General features: G+C 43.3%; 1 protein-coding gene and 1 long non-coding RNA gene across 3 annotated transcripts in view; one reads left to right on the forward strand and one right to left on the reverse strand.

The window, feature by feature from the left end:
* The window catches only part of LOC128071750 (uncharacterized), a 370,870-nt gene that overhangs the window by 307,468 nt on the left and 46,922 nt on the right, over positions 1–16,480 (reverse strand). The gene's annotated exons all lie outside the window — the stretch shown is intronic.
* LIMS1 (LIM zinc finger domain containing 1) overlaps positions 1–16,480 on the forward strand; it is a 66,445-nt gene that overhangs the window by 205 nt on the left and 49,760 nt on the right. The window contains exon 1 of one of the 2 annotated variants that reach the window (XM_052664772.1): positions 382–513. The exons of the other annotated variant lie outside the window; for it this stretch is intronic. The gene's annotated coding sequence lies outside the window, so the exon portion shown is untranslated. Of the gene's footprint in view, positions 1–381; positions 514–16,480 lie in introns of those variants that run through there. 2 annotated transcript variants of the gene reach the window in all.

The following is a 16,480-nucleotide window of genomic DNA, read 5'->3' on the forward strand; positions in this document are numbered from 1 at the left end:
GGGCGTTCCTTCGCTCCTATGCTATCCCCGTGCTCTGCTGAGCCCCGGTTGGAGCGTGGGTTTGGAGCCCTTCTGCCTTACAGCCTTCTCTCCCGAGGGAGGTTGCCGCGTTAAACGCTGTTGGTAAATAGCCCCGGGTGAGCTCTGCAGAGTTTCTCGCGTGTGCCACGGTTGCCTTAAGGGAAAGAGAGGTTAATAGGGACGGCTTATAGAAAGCAAAGTCTGCTCTAATTACTCGGAGCCTCACCCGCTGTAAATGCTTCTCGAGGTGAGCCGTCCCAAATTAAGGCGCTGACACGTGGACGCACGGGGCAGGGCGCGGGCAGCGCCTCGTGCCGAGCCGGCCTCGGCTCCGGCTGCGGTGCGCACACGGCACGGCTGGGCGGCGCTCCCGGGGAGCTGCTCTGCACGGCCCGGGGCAAGGAGGCAGAAGGGAGAAGGGCTGACTTGATGCCTCTCTCCAGACCCGCGCGGAGGAGCAGCAGACGTCTGGCCGGCAAGACTGTGCGCACGGTTCCTTACTATTCTTTCTAACTTTGATATTGTTTCTTTTGACGGATGCTTGTTGTTCTCCGTGTACTGCCTCTGCGTGTGCTTTTGCTTTGCAAAGGACCTGCTGCTGCAACCTGAGTGCCTTTAGAGCAGGGGTGCTACCGCAGGGGCTCGGCTGCGAGGGGTGTGCAGCTTTATAGCTGTCCCCGTGTTGTAGATTGAATCAAAAGCAGCCAGCGTTCGACATCTGAACGTGAGTTGTTGTTGTACGGTGCCTGGGCTGAGAATGCCTGAGTTGTTGGAGGTATTTTTTTGTGCTGCATTCCATGGGCAGCATTTCTAGCTGTTTGAGCTGAATTCATCTTGGTGTGCTATTGCTGGAATACGTTCCTTATAGAATTGAGAAGAAAACATTAGCTTGCAGTTTAGTGTCTTTTATTCTCTTAAGCGTTTGTAGTTTCCTCATGGAAACTAAGTTTTCCTTTGTAGTGATAAATGTTCATTATTTTACTGCCTGCTTGCCTACAAAGCAAGCTCCTCTTTATTCACAGAATAATTGTACTGACAAACTGGCGTAGACTCGTTGGATATCCAGCTCTCGTTCATGCGAAGCTCACACCTGTGAGTGCTCTGTAGTGCTGCTGGCTTTGGCAGGCATTGGTAAGGGAGATGAGAAGCTGTAGGTGATACTGGAGTTGAACCTCAGATGTAACCCAACGGTTTTGTTCTTAAAACGGGCTCCAGACAGGAGAACCGATAATGGCCCATAATGCGCGGAGCATCACTTGTATAGTTAACAAATTCTTTTTCAAGAGACAATAAAATATTTACTACCAAAGCACTTAAGGCAAGCTTTTCAGCTCTTGCAATTGTGGTTTTGCACTGAGTGTGTTAGGCTCGGCATCCGCATTCATCTGTGTTCTGTTTGCCCCAAATCCTTGCTGAAAGGCTTCTCCATCTATACTTTGGTGCAGCCTTTTACTTCTTCCAGTTGTGGGGACGTAGTTGCAGTGATCTGTGCTAAAAGCAGCTTGCCAGTTGGTGGGAAAGGTACTTGCATGGAGTTTTTCTGTGACAGCAGGTGCTGATGACAAGGAAAATGGGAACGACAGTTGTGTTTTGACAGCTGAAGTCACGCATTGTCTGAACCCTTCATAGCATGTATGTAGGCAGTGTCTGTCTTTGTCATTGCAGCGATGTGCTGCAGAGCTCATTGCTGATATGGCTGGTGCACAAGCTCTGGTGTTGAGGCGGAAACACGCTTTGAAAGAATGAAAGAAAGCTGGGAATGTCCTAATTCAACTTGACAATTGGAGAAAGCAGAGCAGGAGACTGTGCCCCTGAGGGAAATACTTTTCTGCAAATTAGGACACTCCTTTGCAATTACTTCAGCGCTTCCCCTTCCTGAAGTGTCAAAATCTTTCTGGAAATGCCTACTTAGTTCTTTTAAATAGATAGAAAGAAAAAAGGAAGTCAAGGCACTGCCATTTGCTTGGCTGGTTTTGTGTGCTTCAACAACCCTTCATGCGGGACAGCTAAATGAATTTCTCTCTGGGCATGAAGATCATCAGCAAATCCCAAAACTGGTGGTCTGTCCAGGGGCGAGCTCTCTGAACCATGTGGACCTCCTGTCCACATCTGAAACTGCCTTCCCGCTGCACTGGGAAGTATGGTCTGGAGCACCTCTCCTACGATGCATAAGTATTGTTACCCAGGATGAGGCCTTATGCTCTGCATTTTTCATGTTAATTGCTGTTCCTTACATTGTAGGTGATTTCTAGCACTTAGCGTTTTTTTTCTATCGCTTCCTAGCTCGTTTTTAAAAAAGAAAACAAAAACATACTATCCAGTTCTGAAATATCTAATAAGGAAGTGAATCCTACATCAGCCCACTACATCTAGAATTGTTTCAACCCTTGCTTGTATTAAATAGTTTGAGGAAGTGAGCAGCACACACGTGTAGGTGGACTTCTGATTGACCGAAACCTAAGCTGGTGGGAATAGTTTAGTTAAAGCCTTGGGATTTATTACTCATGTCATGGGTGGGGAGTTGTTGTGGCTAATTGGGGAAACTAAGACCGTGTAATGACTTTATGAAGGTTTCTTGGGTGGTCTGAGCAGTCAGGGGAAGCAGTTGTGCTTAGAATTGAAAGGGTTTTCTGTACTAATGCATTGTTTTACTGTGGTTAGGGGCACTGGGAAAGGCTGTGGCAAAGCAGCGGAGTAACACCAGGAAATAATTGGGAGGCAACAGCGTGCCTGGGTGGCTCCAGTCCAGGTCCCATGCAGGCACTTAGCAGCTGTGGGGCTAGTATGGGGGAAGAAGTCTGCATCCGGCACATAGCAGGGGGGTTGAAACTAGATGATTGTTGTGGCCTTTTTCAACCCAGGCTGTTCTGTGATCCAGAGGTGGCCTCAGATGTGCTCTGAGGAGCAGGCAGGGCTGTAGGCCCTCCCCATCCTTGTCATACTTGTCCACTGGCTCGGGAAGGCATGGCAAGGACTGCATGCAGCCCAGCAGGCTCAGGACTGAATCAGCAGAGCAGGATCTGCTGCGGGAAGCAGTCTAGCATGAGAAATGCTTCCAAATGGGAGCGTGTTTCTGCTCACAGATGGAAACCACCCGCTTCTGAACTTCTGTGTCGGTAGCAGAGGAGCGTTTTGTGGCTTGAGAGACAGACGCATGTGCTAGATTAAGTCCCTTGTTTTTGCCAGGTTCTGCTGGTAAGTGGGGTGAGGCTCTGTCTCTGGTTAACTGCTTCCCAGGCCTGCCAGGCTCTGAGGAGCTGGACATGTCGTCCTGAGGTAGGCCAGGGCCATGCTCCCATAGAGGCACAGTTACATGGGAGCTGGTGCAGCTGGAAGCTGATGGCTAGACAGAGGAGTAGGTAGCACATATTCATAGAAACATAGAATGGCTTGGATGGGACCTTAAAGATCATATAATTCCACCCCCCAGCTGTGGGCAGGGCTGCCCCCCCCAGCTCAGGTTGCCCAGGGTCGCATTCTACCTGGCCTTGAGCGCCTACAGGGATGGGGCACCACAGCTTTTCTGGGCTGCTGTGCCAGCGCCTCACTGCCCTCTGAATAAAGAATTTCTGCCTAACATCTTATCAAAATCTCCCATCTTTTAGTTTAAAACCATTCCCTCTTGTCCTGTCACTGTCTGCCAATGTAGTAAGTTGATTTCTATACGCTCCCTTTAGAAACTGGAAGGCTAATGTGAGATTTCCCTGGAACCTTTTCTTCTCCAAGCTAAGCAAGCCCAACTCCTCCAACTTTTCTTCCTATGAGAGATGCTCCAGCTCTCTGATCACCCTCCAGCCCTCCTCTGGATCCACTCCAACAGATCCACATCTTTCTTGTGTTGAGGGCCCCAGAGCTGGATGCAGTACTCCGAGTGGAGTAGATTGAAATCCAGGTTGGTTTGATCTGGATTGATTCCTTGATTTTTGTGACTAACGGTGATGCTGGGGTGAATAGGAGATATTCGGGATAAAAGGAATGTGGTTGTATCTCAAGTGGGGCATGTCTGCAGCACTTTTACACACGCACACACACACACACACACAAAACAGTGTTTTTGTGCCTCCTGTCCTTCCTTTTGTGAGTGTGTGCAGTTGCAAGAGAGAGGCAATACTCTGGCCGTATTAAAAAGAAATCAAAGGATATAATTTTAAAGCTGCTGTTACTGAGAAAAAGCTGACTTCCGAAATCTTAGTTCCTTCATTCTCGTTTTTTCTTTTTTGTTAGCCAGCCTCAGGAAATGAGAACATTCTTTTGGTTTTCTATGGCTGAGTCATATGATATATATATATCTCCATATATAAAAAATAATATATGAGAACATCTGGAGATGTTCACTTAAGAGGTATTTGTTTTGTGTTATGTTCTCTCAGCTTTAAATGTTTGTACATAGTTGGATGTTTCCAGAGTTTCCAGTATTTCTTTGGCTACGAGAATATGGATATTGCTGTCAGAAAAGCCTAAGGAAATATGCTGATAATGTAGGAAACTTACAAACAAGTGGAAGTAAAGCCTTTAAAGGCTTTTTTTTTTTTTCCTCTCAAAAATGTAACTATCGAAGTGAATGTTTAATGTCAGCTGCATCCAAATTTTGTAGCTCTTTGATATCTGCCAAGTATATTTTTAAAAAAAAAAGGTGTAAGAAAATACCAGTAGCTATTTTCCAGCTTTTAAAAATAAATAAATAAATGGTTTTAAAAGGAAGGAAGTAATTAAAAGCCCATTATACCCATCTGTGCTGTGCTATGGTGTGAGCTGACCCTCACTTGGCCTCTGCTGCACTGCGAGTGGGCGGTGGGCTCTCAGCTCTGGCCTCTTACTGGGGTCAGGCAGGGATCGTGAGATTGGATTTCTTTTGTTATTCTTTTTTGAAACCATTTAATTTAACCCAAGGCCAAATGTTTAAATTTGGAGGAGCGAATAAGGAGAATAAAGAACGTTTCCACCCTTGGTGGTTGAGTGTAGCTGTGGTGGGAGAGCAGCGAGGGAGGATGCTGCTGGTGGCCCATTCACAAGCACTGGTGGAGGGGTAAAAAAAAGCAGGAGAAACCATAGCATGCTCAAGTTGATGGTTCCAATAAGGAACCTGTTGCTGATTAAGTGTTTTGATTAAACCCTGGTTTCCTGTAGGTTTCTTTCATCTTTTATTGTCAGTGGATTATAGTGGACTTTAAAATAAATAAAAAATAAAAAAAGACTTGATTGTTGAAACGGTTGCATAAATGTGATCTTTGGGGTATGTGTTATTTAGAAAAGTACTTATCTTCCTGGAAAAAAAAAACAAAAAAACTAGCCCTACCTCCTTTTGCCCCTTCAACATGCTTGTTTGCCATCACGTATCAAAGAAGTGCGATTTCTATAATTATATCAAAGAATAGAGGCTTATTGTTAATTGTTTAAAATAATCTGAGGGCCTGTGGAGCTTGTTCTTTTGGCTGATTTCATGGTCATTGGGATACTGAAGAACTCTTTCAGGTTTCTCAGGAAAAAAATAACTCCTGGAGCCAAGACAGTCCCTGCGGTAACTTACAGACTTGTAGCCCTGGAATGAATTCTCTGTTGTCATCTCTACCAGCTATGATTTTTCTTTTTCAGAGAAAAGCCTCCCATTTCCCACCCTGCATCCAGATCCTCTGATGTCATTCACCATTAAATTATGTCACTGCGCCCCATTTGATGCCATGCTGGGTTAGGAGGAAGTTTTTCACACGAGGTGGTGACGTACTGGAACAGGTTGCCCAAGGAGGCTGTGGATGCCCCATCCCTGGAGGCATTCAAGGCCAGGCTGGATGTGGCTCTGGGCAGCCTGGCGACCCTGCACATAGCAGGGGGTTGAAATTAGATGATCATTGAGGTCCTTTTCAACCCAGGCCATTCTGTGATTCTATGAATTTGGCATTCTGATGCAGCAACAGCAAGCTGCTGGTTTGCCAGGCTGAGACAAGGGTCTGGAGCATAGATGTGACTGCAGGCTCTTGTTTGTGGGACAGCTTTGCGATTAGGAGAACCAACAGAGGAGCAACAGTGGCTCCTTTTTTCCCAGCAGGAAGCGCAGTCTGCATTAAATTTGTTGACATTCAGGAGATTTAGTGCTGCTCATGATGCCTTTTGTGTAAGTTTCAGTATGAGCAGATTCTCAAGATAGTCATAACTGTGAAATGAGTTTTTTTGTTTTTTGTTTTTGTCATCCGGTGTAAAATTATGTAGCTATTACAGATTTTTATAACATAGCTTTGCAGTGGTTTGATTTGTGCAGTGGAGTTTGTGTGAAGTCTGGAAGCACACAGGTAAAAGTACAGAATCACTGTCACTGCCACACTTGTACAAAAATAAATGCCAGACTCAGCAGAAGGAGAATAATGGGAAAGATGCTAGGTTGTAAGTGGTAGCGTGCCCAGCAGAGCTTGCTGCTGCCATTGTAGTAATCATTTGGGTAATGGCAGTGTCATGATGCAAAAATATAGGCTCATCTAGATTAGTGATCTTGAAGGTCTTTGCCAAATCCAACCATCAGCCTGACCTGCCGAGTCCCAGTATTAAAACGGGGCCCTTAGTGCCATGTCCACACGTCTCTTACATATCTCCAGGAATGGGGACTCCGCCACTTCCCTGGGCAGCCCTTCCAATGCTTGACCATTCTCTCCAGTAAGAAATTCTTCTTGGTATCCAATCTAAACCTCCCCTTGTGCAATTTGAAGGTGTTTCCTCATGTCCTATCACCTGTCATGTGAGGTAAGAAACAGACAGCCAAAGTGAGCTCCGTCTTCCAAGAGGAAGACCCTTGCCAGTGAACACTGCTTCTGGCATCACACCTGGATAGATGTGAAGAATGCTGATGGTACTTTTGTCAAGTGAATGATTTTTCTCTTGTACACTGAGTCATACACCTTGGTTGGTTCAAGTTACAAATATTTACCAGTTCTATCCACTATGGGATGAGAGTAAAATGAAAAATGCCTGAATCCAAATTTTCCAACACATCTTGAATCTCTTTTAGCACAAATGTTTGCAGAATGAGCTGGATTGTAGTTCTAGATCACAAGATATTCCAGCAAACTTTGAAAAAATGTTTTCTGCTCTGTACATGTGGCTTAAGTAATGATGCTCTTGTCACTGGCCATCAGGGTACAGGAGAGACAAGGTTTACCTCAATTAGAAGGGGATTCATAATTTGACACACTAAAAACACATTATTCTGCATACCATGGAAATATCCAAAGTTCATTCAAAGTTCGTGCTGGATCTAAATTGGAACTCGCAGAAAATATTTGTGCTATCAGTATGTAATAGTTCAGACTGTAACACTGAATGCTTCTGTAGTGCTTGAGTGGAAATGTTGCAAAGACATTAACATAATCACATTGACTTAAAACTTCATTTTTCATTTAATTTTTTCCTTACGATATTCCTAGAGATCAGGGAGGGCAAGTAGATCATAATATTTGTCTCAAGTGTAATTGTCTTAAAGCAATTTCTAAAAAAAATTACAGAAATGACTTATTTTGGATCTGCAAATTCGTAAACAGTTGGAATAAAACTAAATAAAGAATGACTGGATCTGTTTATTTAGCCTGAGCACTGTAGAGTCGTGATCACACACAGCACTTGAGTTAAATTCTCCAGCTCAGTCAAGTCATGAGCTTACGTTTTCATTTCCTTGGAGCCCAGGGTTGAAGTGCCTGGAGCTGGCACGCTGTGTTGCTTGAGTGGCAGCGTCTGGAATCTCTTGGGGTCTGTGACATGCACAAGCATTAAGCTGCATCTGTGTTACTGTCTTGTCTTTGTAAGGTTTCCTACAAAATATATATATCTCAGCACAGGAAGCATTTAAACCAACCAAACAGGTAAAAAAATTGCAGGAGAAAAAATAGACTTTGAAGTGATTCTGCTGTAAGTTAGTCCATAACTTTGTGTACAAGCAGCTATTGCAGTAGGATATTGTCTCCAAAATATTCCTTGCAATTTTCTGCTTAGTTATATAAATAAAGTATCATATATAAATATGTCAGTATGTAAAGTGTAACTGTTGGCATTTTTCTCCTAATGTTGGAGATCTGGTGGGGTTGTTGGGACCATAGCAGAACCCCACAGCATTGCAGCCCTGCGCTGGGGCTCCTCTATAAGTAACAGCAGTTCCAGCCCTTATCTCCAGAAGATCCCAGTAGGCATATCCCAGTGGGACCAGCACTGTTTGCTCTGTATGATGACAGAAGGGAGGTGAAAAACACTTAACAGCATTTGGGGATACCCATGTGTCAGGCAGTGGTCAGGAGATGCAGATACAGGCGCTGTCCTGGGGACCTTGCTGTGTGCTGATACCATGTTTGTTGTCTTTTCTCAAAAGCTCCATTCCTTTTTTTTTTTCTTATATGCCTCATTCTCTTAAATTCTTTATCATGTCAGTGCTAGGATTAGGCTATTTAATTTTCTAATGGCTCGAGTATATCCTGTTGTTTTGCTTCTGCAAATGTGCATCTTCTATGCTTACAAATGTGTGCTTTTTATCAGTCTGAACCTCAGCGCTGGCTTGTTCTTCCTCTTTGCTTACAGCCCCACTACTAACTGATCTCACCAATGGCAAACATATAGGGAGTGGAGGAAACTGACGCTAAAGGCAGAAATTTGTTAGCTTATTCATTAGCTTTAAAGAGCCAAGCTGAGGTCATCTCCAGCTAACTGGCCAACATGCTGCAGCTTGCTTCCTGAGCTCTTTCTTTACGGAGTCTCATTCTACATCACCCCCTGGCTGTATCTTAGGAAGGTTAGACCAAGAACCCAGGGAGAGTAAAGACTAAATGGCCCCACGTTTTTCCAGGAATACAAGAGTTTTCTAAGAACACAGAAGTGATTTCTGTAAGGAAGGAAATGAGTCCATTTCTCAAAATTAAGATCAGTGCAGTGCTGTTCAAAAGAGTTTGCATTTCTTTGTCAATAGAGCCAAACCACCAAGAGAAGCATTTCGCATCTTTTTAAATAAAGCAGCTTTTTGTAGAGGGATTTTAAAACATGGGGGTTCCTTCTTTTCTCCTGTTTCAGAACACTTGAGGAACAAATGCCTCCAAACCCCCCTTTTTCTGCCCTTTTCTTACTCTTAAGATGTCAGTTTTGTCTTCTCTGCCTCTTTTATCTGGAATATTTGGACCATACTTGTTGGGAATGGATCTAGATTTGTCCTGGTACAAAACCATCTAGGAACACACCCTAAGGTTCTACTGTGTCATTCCTTTTGCTGTTGCTGTGTTCATAGTGATTAAGTAAGACGAGAGTTAGTAGCCCAGGCAGGATGTGCATTTCCAATGGTGAAAATAAACTCCACCAAAAACAAAACAAAAAAAAAAGAGTTTTGATGAAAATAGTTGTTTAAATCTTTTTGCCAGCTTCTATTTAAAAAAAAAAAAAAAGTTGCAGTTATTTCCCATTAGAAACATAATTTTTTTTTCCCCTTCCTCAGAATCAATTTCACCCGAAACCCTTGAAGACAAGGTGTATTGTTAATTTGTGTGTACATAGATCAGGGAAACTTTATGGCAGTTCCTCAGAACTGCATGCACACAAATAGAGAAGCCTGCACCAATTTAAGATAATATTTGATTATCTTCTGAGTGTCTTAGGAACATGTGTTTGATCACTTGTTGCTTAATGTTTCTGATAAGGTGCAAGTGCAGGAGGTGGTTAACTGATTCCCTGCTGGTGGATGGCAGCAAGGTGCTTCCAACTCTCACTGAAGCCAACTGAAAATTCCCTCTGTTAGGTGATATTTTCCTTAGGCATGAGGACATAAAGGTCCATAAATGACCAAATGAGACAAAACACTTGCTATAGTGATGAAGCTCTCCCTGTTTTGAGTCAGCGTTGTCAGGATGGTGCATTAAGATTGGTCTTGTAGCAGTTACGGCTCAGGAAGTTAATTTCCTAATCTGTTCTTTCTTGTGTTTAAAGAAGAGCAGCTGCTTATGGGATAAGTGGGTGCAGCATGTTTGCCTATTGCAGTACCCATTGATAAATGCCTTCAGTTGAAGATGTGTAGGTTGGATTTTATACCTGGTAAAGTCTATCCGCTATTATTTTTGTCTCCGTAACTAGTAGGGTCATTTTAGCTTTTTCATGTAAAAGATCTAAATTTCATTAAAATGTAGTTGTTATATGACCCCACAGCTTCCCTTATGCCATTTTTAAACAGATGGGCATCGCCCTGTTGCTACCATCGTTGAGCTCACATAGCTGAGCAAGCTGTCATGCAGATTTACAAGCAAGGAAGAAAACAAAAGTCCAGACCCGCAGGCTGCAAGGAGCGAGCCTGTGCAGGTCTGCTTGTGCTGGAGCCCAGCTCCTGGCTGGTGGGCTGGTTCAAGCCTCATCCAATGGGTATGAAGTAGCTGGGGGGAATCAAGCCAGCGTAGGGCTGTCAGTATGCCCAGCCAAAGGCATCATTCTCCTTACATCAACATGCAAGAGCATAGGCTTGGCCAAGGTGATTTTAATCTCCCTGTGTCCTCATAACAGCAGGGCTCTGCGGCATCTGCAGCAGAGCAGGTAGAGAAAGAAGGAAGGTAAGGCTAATAATAGTTAAGTCTGTCACCATGGTTTCAAGGTGTCTGGCTTATTTGAACTGCTTGCTCAACATTTTTCCTGCTACTCCTCATTGTAACAGTGCTTTTTCAGTGACAGTAGGAGCAGCATGTTAGGATTGATATGGTAAAAATACGATTCTTTATCTTCCCCCTGTCTCTTGTGGACCTGATTTTATTCTGTAATGGTTTGTCCGTTCAGTTGCTGCTATTTTAGTCTGCGTGTGTTGTGTTGCATTTGTGATCCTAATTCAGTTATGTAGGGCTACTGATTTCTGCTGCATCCAGGCTACTTTGAGCCACTTGTTGCCTTCTTCTTTTTAAATACACCTGTGGCAGCCAGCTGCTGGGGATGCTTGCAAGTCAGTGTGAGGACAGAACTGGGTTGGTCCATCCTGGTCTCTGCCCTCAGCCTGTCCATGAAACAGTAGCTGTCAAGTGGCAGGAAGAGAAAAAAGCAAAAGCATCGTGAACAGTTTCAAGTTCACACGTTGCTCCTGGTTTCACCAGCATGGCTGGTCAGGGGTTGAGTTGAGGGATGCAAAAGAGGGATGCAAGCGGGGTCTCACTTGGCTTCCCCCTAAGTGCTCCAGAAGATAGCAAGACAACTGATCACAGAAAACTGGTGCCTACTAAAGAGCATTAGAAGCTTGTTTTTGATCCAGGAGTTGGAAAAAAATGTCCAGAAAATGCTTAGATTCATCTGTATTACAATTTAGCTGTTCTCTAAATCATTTTTTGAGAGATGGTTATAATGGTAATAATCTCCAAGGGGTCATCCAGCTGGGGATCCAGGCTGCTACATTTCTAGAGTATGTTGGGTATAGTCTTGAGATTTCAAATGTTTCCACAAGAGTACAGGCTAGCATTTTTAGATACGTTTTGTTGGGCAGATTTGTTGGATAGATTGCATTTATGCTATAAGCAGCTGTAATTCTTATCCTACTTACTTTCTGAAAGAAAAACTGCTGGGAATGCTCAGGGACACACTTTATGGGTAAGGTAAGTGTAGCTTGGAGCTGGGTTTATGCCTGTGTATGATGCTGCTTCATGGGATGAATGTGACCAGGCACAAGGTTGGTGACATCTCTGTAGAGCTGGGCAGAGTTTCTGGAGTTTATGCCAGCTGTGGCAAGTTCATAATAACTAAATATTAGTGGATTCCATACCAGGACAGGTATTGGCAGAAGCCAGCATTTAGAATATGGATGGATGGATGGATAGATAGATAGATAGATAGATAGATAGATAGATAGATAGATAGATAGATAGATCTGTCTGGTTATCTATATTTATCTATCTATATAAATCTTGGTAGGAAGGTTTATACTGGGTTGTTTCTCAGCATCACACTGGTCCAGCTGGAGAAGCTGTGAAATGTGCTGTGCATAAACTGTGCCTCTGAACCATGGTTTCAAGGACAGTAACTTGCTGAAGGTCAGAGAGCAGAGCTGGGAATGGTATACAGACTTCATTTTGTATTTATTTTTTGCTGTTTGGGAAAGAGAGCTTAAAAGCAAACAAATGCAAGCAGCAAACAAAGGAAGCCTTGCATTGCCAAATATCTTGCTTATAGGAACATCATCAATGACATTCTCTTGAACTGGCATCAGTCTCCTGCTCTGGGGGGAAAAGAAGAGCCCTTTGTTGTTCTTTAATGGTGTCTCTTTTTCAAATCCTTTTTGTTTTTGTTTTTTTTACAACCCTCAGTTATAATTTGCTTGGACTGATTGTTCCATATTTGTGAAGGTGCCTTTGAGCTCTCTGAGCATATATTAACATTGGCCTGATTATAAAGCATCCTTAAGTAGAGGATGTTTCTCTGAATCAAGAAATACAGCGTGTTCCCCTGGCCTTCCATTCGTAGGGTGAAGGCAGTCTCACGCAATGCAGGTGGTGATAGTTATGCCTCCCTTTGGGTAGGTTTGCGCCATTTGGCATGGCTGACCTGTACACATTCCTTAGGATTTTATTAAAAATATGCATTTCTATTGTACTTTATCCAAGTACAAATAATGTACTAATGAAGGTCTCTATAGCTGAAAGGAATTCAGCTGGAAATCCTGTGGTTGATCTGACCACAAGGAAAGTTTTATTTTCATTTCTCTTTCTTCCCTTTTGTATCTTGCTTCCAGTATCTAATTGTTGCTCCACTGTTCCTGGCACTGATGGTTAAAGCTGAGGGCTCATTTACAGTGGTGGTGGTGGTGTTATTATTGGCATCTTTTTTTCATCAATAAACTAAAAGGCAGGACCAGAATTTAAGGAAACTTTGGGCCGCTTTGAGTGTGTTCTTTATGGAAATCAGATGCAACGTCAAGTTTTAGGAACAGGCTAATTTAAGATCTCCAAGCTTTTCTTCAGTAGCAGTTCCAAGGAACAGAAAGCACAGAATCCCATTTCTGACCTGCTGTGTACATGAAGCTGTTTTCCTTCATCCCAGCAGCAGTACAGATGTTTTCCCTCAACTGACATTTTGAAGGAACTACCATGGGTTTTGCTTCCATCTCTTCTTTCATGTGATAACAGAGTTTATCATTTTGTCTGGCTGTATCACTGTCTGGGATCCACTTACTGCTATTCCTATGCTTTCTTTTCAAGCATTGACTGCTAACTATTAATAAATCTAGAACAAACTACAACTTGGTGGAGTTCTCCTTTGTGGGCAGTGCCTGGCTATTGCCTTTTAACTTCCTTCCACTCTCAACTGCCTCAATTCTTTCCCTTGTGCACCAGCTTTTTCTATCTGGACTGGCCCTGTTCATTGCCATCTTTGTCTCCCCTCATTCAAATCCCACTTGAACCATTTTGTCTGCAATGACAGCAAGAAGTTTAAGTAACTTAAAATTGCTCAGAGGAGCAGCCATAGGCTCAGCATGAAGCATTAAGATCTGAAATAAATTAGAGTAGATGCCAGACAGCATATCTTTTGTTTTATTCTTTTTTTCATCATTCTGTTCACTTTTAGCACTTAGGATGGAGAGTGTCTTCTTGCATTTATCACTGCCCAATGTCTTGTGAAGCTCTTATCTAAAGTAAAACTACTTAGAAATGTCTCCGATGCCTGGTTGCAGTAAAAGCTGACATGGCTGTCATTGCTGCAGGCTGTCCTTCCCTAGCACCTCAGGCTGATGGGGGACATTTTCCCTTCCCCTTTTTTTAGGTTCTTAATCGGATGAGAGCTGTTTGAAATTGCCCAGAGAAGCTGTGTTTGTCCCGTCTCTGGACGTGTTCAAGGCCAGATTGGAGGCCTTGGGCAACCTGGTCTAGTAGGAATGTCCCTGCCCAAGCCAGGAGTGTTGGAACTTGGATGTGCCACAGGTTTCCTTCCAGCCAAGCTATTTTGTGATTCCTCCACCTTCTTCCTGGTCACCACTGCCCATGCATCATGAACTGCAGCACTGGGAGTGGAGCCACCAAGCCAGGCGGTGCCAGACATGCATGGGGCAAGACTGAAGGCTGTAGCTGCTGCATGGGGGGTCCCACAGCTAAGCTCCCTCCATCCAGCACTGTGTTGAGACTTTTGTGGTTGTTGTTTTTTTTTTTTATTATTAAAAACTTCCTCCACTTTTTTTTTTTTTCCTCTAACGTTGAGGGAAGCCAAATTGTTTTTCCATGTGTGGTTTCAGATGAAAATGCTTTTCTTCCTCTTTTTCTTTCTGTCAGAAGAACTAGTGGAAAAATTGTTGAGTATTATTCAAAAATGTTTTTTTTTTCCCCTAGGCTTTGCTCTTTACTTTGGACTGATGCCTCCTTTTTCAGTAGCAGATCAGAACTACCGAAAAATGGGAGGGAGCCTACAAACAGGAGGGGAGTCAACTCTTTGGAAGGGTAGATAACAGCAGGACAAGGGGAAATGGTTTGAAGTTGAGGGAGGGAAGATTTAGGTTGGTTGTCAGGTGGAAGTTCTTTACAGAGAGAGTGGTGAGGTACTGGAACAGGCTGCCCAGAGAGGCTGTGGATGCCCCGTCCCTGGAGGTGTTCAAGGCCAGGTTGGATGGGGCCCTGGGCAGCCTGGTCTAGTGTTAAATGGGGAGGTTGGTGGCCCTGTGTGTGGCAGGGGGGTTGGAGATTCATGATCCGTGAGGTCCCTTCCAGTCTTGACCATTCTGTTATTGTGTGAAAAGGGCATTTGCTAGACAGGCAGTGTTCATTTTTAGAAATTAACGTAGTACTCTTTTCATATTTACTGAAAGGGAAGCACCTTATGCATAAACACAGGATCGGTGGTTGCAAATTCTGTCATGATCTAGAAATGGTAATAAAATAGAGGCACATTTAGCTGGCACTTATTTGCCATCCCGAAAGAATTTTGTTATGCCATGTATTCGAGACGACTTGGCATCCTTGCAGCTCTTTATTACTTAACCTTTCATTGGAACACCTCATACACAAAATTAATGTTCACTTTTTATTATGTGCAACATCTGTGGATTTTGGTGTCTTCTGTAAACTCTTATTTTCAAATAAGAGTGAAAGAAGTACATCAGGGATTTTCTGGAGTCTGAATAGTTGCAATATTTTCAGATAATTTGTTTGTAAATGTTGAGTATTTATGGGAGTCTCAGTTAAAGCAGTTCTTAGGACTTATGTATTCTTGATTTGTTCCTATCCTTATTATAAGTATGTAATACATCATAAGGGAATCAATTAAAGAAAAAAAAAAAGTAATTCTAGGATGAGTTCTTGTACAGCCCTTCCACATTTGCCCTATTTTTTACACAAGCACAGATTAAGCAAATGACCTCACACCTTACCTCATATTGCAGGAAAAGTTAATGTTTACGTGCTGTTCAGAGTACCTGACACGCATCTGAACTTCATGACTGGCTGTTTTATGGCAATAAAAGTAAATGGAAGAAAAAGCTGGAATGTCTGTCATCAGAGGAAGTACAAATGATGTAGTTAAAAACCACCGTGGATTAGCCCCGAATTTAGATGTTAGTTTCTAACCGCTTGTTAGCGGTACACCATTACAGTAATTCTTTATCTGAACGGGATCGTTTATATGCGTAAGACACGTTTAAGATCCCTGTGAAAGCTCCTTTTTCGTTTTCTTTCTGGAAGGGTATGTGCCTGGATAGTCATTTAAAACTGCTTTTAAAAGGAAAAAACATAAAAATAAAAATACCACACCCTGTTATTCTAAAGAAGTCTTGTGCTGTCTTTCTTTTGGTTGTATTTCTCTTTCTTTTCCTGATTCCTTTTCCTGGAATATTTTATGGTGGTAGTGGCATAGATATTTGTGTTGTGGGCTGGTCCCAGGGACGGATGACAGTTGATCTATCCACGTGCATATTTAATGAAAGGTGAGTGGTACCGAAGTGGTGGAACTGCAGGTTGGTGAAACTTCAGTTGATCCTCGCTTTAGTTCCTGCCAAGAAAAGCAGGCTGTTGGGAGCAGCTGTTTTTGGGGGTGGATTTGGGGGAAGTCTGGGAGAAATACAACAGGGAATGGGGAGCATGTAGAGACATGATCTTCCATTACCCAGCTCTTTTTTTCCTCTCCTGTCTCTTTCATAATTTGTCTGTAAATCTTTTCAGCTGGCCTCAGTTGGAAGCTACTGGGTCTCAGCAGTTGTCTGCTTATTGTCGGTGGGCTCTTGTCACATAGCAGCCCTTCACAGGTTCATAGAATGGCTTGGGTTGGAAGGGACCTCAAGGATCTTCAAGCTCCAACCCCCACTGTCCTCATGTTGTTCAGCACAGATGTCTCTAAGTGGAGTGCAGAACAATGTGTTGAGGTGTGGGGAGAGTAGAACTTCAGTACTGCATGTACTTGAACTTCAGAACTTCAGTAATGCATGTGAATTATTTATAAATAAATAGGCACGTATTGGGGGCAGGGGGTGTGCTCCGTATGTTTTGTTATAGGGGGCACGTGATGAAAATAG

This window comes from Tympanuchus pallidicinctus, unplaced genomic scaffold, assembly GCF_026119805.1.
Source record: "Tympanuchus pallidicinctus isolate F22 unplaced genomic scaffold, pur_lepc_1.0 scaffold6, whole genome shotgun sequence".
Classification (NCBI taxonomy): Eukaryota; Metazoa; Chordata; class Aves; order Galliformes; family Phasianidae; genus Tympanuchus; species Tympanuchus pallidicinctus.